Below are 5,669 nucleotides of genomic sequence, written 5' to 3' on the forward strand. Positions count from 1 at the left end.
GGAGTAAGACTCGTACAATAGTGCAGAAAATTCTTAAAGTGAATATAAAGATTAAACCAGAAATTTTCCTTCTGGATCTAATGGAAAAAGACTTGGAAAAACATTTGGAACTTTGAGTTTATATATGGTGACGGCATATATAGACTCCTCCAGGGCTTTTTTTCTCATAGAACGCCCAGTACGGAGTTCCGGCACCTTTTTTGGATAGAACCTTGTAGGGTAGGCAAGGTGGGTTGTATGACATGTGTAAGTTCCGGCACCTTTTTCTTTTACAAAAAAAAGCACTGGACTGCTCTATGCACAAAACTGGAAGGAAGCTGATGGAAATAGCAGAGATGGCTAAACTGACTTTTTCGATAAAACAAAGTATGAGTAATTTTGTTTCTCCTTGGAAACCGCTTCTGGAATTCGTGCTTGATGTGGAAAAAAAGTGATACTATGATTTTGGGTTTTACTAATTAGATTGATTTATTGATATAGAAATGGCTAATTCATGCTATTGCAGAAATGTAAAAAGTTGAGATTTGATCTTAATGCCTTATTTTACTGCAACAGAGGGAGTCCGAAGTTGACCCCCTTTTGTTTCTCCCCCCCCACTTTCCACACTATCCTTTTTCCCCGTTCCCTATTGTTGTTCCTTACTATTTGCTTTTGCATTTTCATATTTTTATGTTATAAATGAATAAAACTATATAACTAAAAAAAGATATAAGAAATTATTTTGCACATCAAGGCATATTCCTGTAACTTAATTAGCCATACTTCCACAGAGGTAATTGCAGGGCTTTTTTTCTCATAGAACGCTCAGAACGGAGTTCCGGCACCTTTTTTGGATGGAACCTTGTAGGGTAAGCAAGGCGGGTTGTATGACATGTGTGAGTTCCGGCACCTTTTTCTTTTACAAAAAAAGCCCTGGATATACTTTCCAATAGGAAGTCCCTAAGGTGCTTTTTAAAAAGGCAACTGGACTTTCTTTCTTTTTCCTTGAAGACGTTTCACTTCTCACCCAAGAAGCTTCTTCAGAGGACTGAGAATCTCCATAGACATTTCCAATAGGAAGTGTAGAGTATCCTTGGACAAGCTCCACGCACAATATTAAGGTTTAGCAATATTTAAAAATAGCAAGTTGGGGAAAAAATGTTAGTTTTTAAATTTCTTAAGCAATTTTTCAAATCGTTGAGCTTTATATTTTTATTTTATATTTACATTACTTTTTATAATAATGTATTCTTTATTTTGTTCCTTTTGCTTTTGTTATTTTTCTATTATTATTTTAAAAGGAATAAAACAGCTGTTCAAGAGTTCCAAATTCTTGAGCCTTATAACAATGTCACCGAACATGTTAAAAAAAATTCAACCTGGTTAATACATTCCTAAACAATATTTAGAGAACCAACTGTCCATTTTAGCAATTGATACTGGAATAATGCATCAGCTGCAAAACATCTTGTACTAGTTTTCTCAGAGTATTATACTCATTGTAAGTGGAACAGTGGCGTTCCCACTGTTGCATGTCAATAACATCTTAATTCTGCATCCATTTAATCATAGATTCTGTAACTAATTCAGCTTCCAAATCCTATTTCATTAACAATTTCAAAATAAACTGAAGTTTGTTGGTTTGGGCTAACCAGAGGAATTCTCAAGAGAGTTACTCGTAATCAAATATTGCAGTCTATACAATTTGTTGACTCTCCACTGAACAAATTTCTTTGTGCTTTTCTCCGTATGAAAACAAATACATGGACATAATTTATTGCAAACTATTAATATGCTGCTTGTTATTGCATTGTGGATTGTTGGTTTACGTTTACGTGACATCAGTCCAAGCGTATTTGTATAAATCATCTGGAAAACCTGCTCTCTCAGTAGAGGTAGCCAAAGCATAAAGGGAGTCAACCCAATCTGTGATCTAACTTAAAACAGCCAAGTTGCTTATACAGTTGGAATCCCAAAGGTGCTTTTTCATGAGGCAACTGGACTTTCTTGTTTTTCTTTGAAGACGTTTCACTTCTCACCCAAGAAGCTTCTTCAGCTCTGACTGGATGGTGTGGAATGGAAAGATTTATACTTCTTGCAGACAGCTGGCCATTTGCATTCTTTTAGAGAGAATTCTGGGAGTTGGAAGTCCACAAGTCATAGAAGGGCCAAGTTTGAAGACCCCTGCATTAAAGCTACCTGGAGCCTTACCTGTGTCCTCAGGGTCACCTGAGTAGTGCAAATGGAAGCAGAGCCTTCTTGGAACTGTTGAAAGGACTCCGTTGTAGACTGGAGATAGATCAGGGGTGTCAAACTCAATTTCATTGAGGGCCGCATCAGCATTGCGGTTGCCCTCAGGGGGCCGGGTGGGTATGGCCAGGGTGGGCGTAGCCTACTGGGTGGGCGTGGCTAGAGTGTGTATGGCCTACTGGGTGGGCATGGCCAGCTCTACATCGTTTGCATCAAGGGTGCCTATGGGGGCCTGGGCAGGAGTGGGACAGATCTGGGGGTCTCTGGCAGGAGGAGGGTCTCTGGGCCAGGGCCAAGGCAGTGGGGGCCGTTCCCTCAGTTTCCAGGATGGCTTCGTGGGCCGCATGAAACTACTTCGCGGGCCGGATCCGGGCCCCCGGGCCTTGTGTTTGACATGTCTGAGATAGATGGTGTCGGATCCCACCCCCTCTGTTGGGAGAGGGCTGCTCAGTTTTGACATAGAAGGCTTCTTTGACCCCTCTTTAAAACCACCAGTCCTCTCTGTCCAAAATGTGGACTTTGCTGCCATTGAAAGAGTAGCCTTTGTCTTTTAAATGCAGATGGACTGCTGAATTTTGTCCTGATGGGTTTGTTCTCCTGTGTTGTGCCATGAATTTATGAAGTGGTTGTTTTGTTTCCCCAATGTACAGATCTGCACATGGCTCACTGCATTGTACTGCATTTACGTTTGTACTGCATATACCTTGCAGTGAGCATGTGCAGATGTCACCAGATGTTTCTCTTAAATGAATGTACACAAAAAGGGAAAAGGGAACAGGGGGTGGGGGAAGTAAATGGCATTGGGTATACAAGCTCGATGTGGATTAGCCAACCATTTGTTATCCCAAAGAACAAAAGCAGATGTCCAAGCTTTAAAAACTTCATAATCTGCTGGTTCAGCTCCCTACTATAATCTCTTCTCCCATTGTAAATGGCCAGAATTGTTTAAATAATTTTAAAAATAAATTGAAATCAACAGTTTTCAGAAACGTTGAGGTGCAGAAATATGTTGAATCAAAGATTTTCAAGGCTGCGTGTTTTACGCCATGAGTCCAAAGAAATTGGGGGGAAAATCAGATTATTCATGATTGCTGCTGGGCTATTGTGTTTCTATGGAAAGAGGGAGGAGTTGGCCGTCCTGGGGAATAGTCTGTACAGGAGATCTGTTGGTCTTATAGGACTGTAACTTTCCATCAATGTAATACATGGATCCAGGAGATCCTTCTGTCATATTATACAGCACTGTTGTCAACAATGCTTGGTGAGATCCCATCAACCAGGCACCCAGGCAAGCCTTCCATTGATATGCCCGAATCAGGATATAATCAAAGCTGAAAACAATTTCAATCATGTAACAATTTGTAAGAGAAGGCTACTTTTAGGTCAGGGAAAAGGGAGCAGTAGTCAAAGGTGGGCAGCAAATTAAGGCCATAATTGTAGTGACTAGCAAAATTGCTTCATACCATAAACATTACTCTAATAGAAAAAAGGTGGTATCTGAAGAGGACCTAAGCAGCATGAGGGACAGCTATTGGACTGGTGTAGCCCAATTGCATGCTTTGTCATTTTTTTGAGAAAATAAAGGATTTTAGCAACAGCCCACAGCAGTGTAGAAGACCTGCCAGGATCAAATCTATAAAATAATATGCTACAGGTTTAAGATGGGGGTGCCTATCTATGGCTGTCTCATTCGTTCATTAGCAAATCCATTCTCTTTGCGGCAGTATGGAATAGACTGTTGTTGTTGTTTTAAAAATAAAGTCTTTCCCAGAGATGTAGAAAGTAATTATTTTAGAGAAATGAAAGCAAGTTCAGCTTCAACATTCCATAAGGATATAGAGTAGAAACGAAAGTTACAGCATCAAGAGGCTTTGTCAAAGGAAAAATGGGAATAGCAATAGCACAGCATTTAGCATTTTAGAATTATATACTGCCTCGTAGCACTTTACAGCACTCTCTGGGGCTGGGGTTTACAATGTAAAAACATAATTTGCATAATGCCTCCAACAATCTAAGTCCTCATTTTACCAACTTCAGAAGGATGGAAGACTGAGTCAACCTTGAGCTCCACCAGGATTGAACTCCAGGCTGTGGGCAGAGTTTTCATGCAACACTACACAAGGGCTTTTCAAAAGTAATTAGGGTCCCTAGGAAACCTCTCAACATAAAGAGGATTGTGGGATGGGTTCCAACTAGCACAGCTCCTTCAATTGCTGCTCGGCCAGGCGCACTGCCAACTTTGATGAATTAATTGGTTGTCACTGATCAGTTAAATGTATCAATGAACTCACTGATCAGTTAAATGTATCAAGGAACCAGCTGAGGAATAGTTTTAGAGAGTTGGGCATACTGCCAAACCTTCTTCAACTTATACAAAGCCAAGTCCAGGATTCTGACCATTAGATGATGATTTTTCCAAAGCTTTTCACCTATTCAATTTTGCAAAATTGCAAAACGTTCTCATCCCAGCTATGAAATTAAAGTGGATGCCTAAACATTGAAGATCCAGATCGGATTTGATTGATGCATTGGCATTTTGCAATTTTCTGAGTTTTTACAAGCTTGTCTTGAGAATCTGATTATTGTGCCTTTAGATGAATAGCTCAGCCACAAGGGGGGGGTGTGTCTAGTTATACATGTTTCCTAGAGTTGTGAGTTGGAATTTAATCTTTCTGCAAACTTAAAAGAAACTAAGAGAAATCCCAAATAATTTCACACTCAACGTTTTGCAGTTTATAATTGCACCTCTAGACTGCCGACTCCTGAGCAAGACTGCTTGTTATCAAAGCAATCACCAGGATTGCTTGACTCCTCCAAAAACCAGGACACGGTTATCTCAGCATTTAGAGAAAAGCTTAAAGATCAAGACAATATTTTAGAATCTATTCAGCCATGGCTCTTGCATAGGATAATAAGTGGTCCTGAGTGGATAAAACAGCTGGTAAATAGGTGAATAAAATAGCTGATCTGCTGCTTGATCAAGGAAGTTAGCAGCCTAAAATAGAAGTCTACACCGTATTACCACAAAACTAAACATTAATATTCATGGTAAAAGCAGCGGTGTCAATCAAAACATTTTCTGCAGCAAACATGTTTTCAGTGGTACCTAAAATAGAAGCAGCTTGTCAAGACATTTCTTAGTGCGGTCCTGACACAACAGAATTTAGCTATACAACAGGAATCCATCTTACCTTTGCTTATCTACCCCTTCACCATCTACTCTTTTGCTATGTGTTCTTTCTCCCTCTACAACTTTCATCTAAATGTCTCAAATTTCCATCTTACCTAATTTATTCTATCATCAAGGATACTGATATTTAGTAAGGAAGCTATGAAAGGCTTGATTTTATTTGTGAGGGATTTTCCATGTCTCGAACAGATAGAAAAATGCTTTCTCATACTAAAAGAAGCATTACTTAAAAACAAGGAAAATGTCAAGA

The sequence above is a fragment of the Vipera ursinii genome (assembly GCF_947247035.1).
Source record: "Vipera ursinii genome assembly, chromosome: 5".
In the NCBI taxonomy this organism is placed as follows: Eukaryota; Metazoa; Chordata; class Lepidosauria; order Squamata; family Viperidae; genus Vipera; species Vipera ursinii.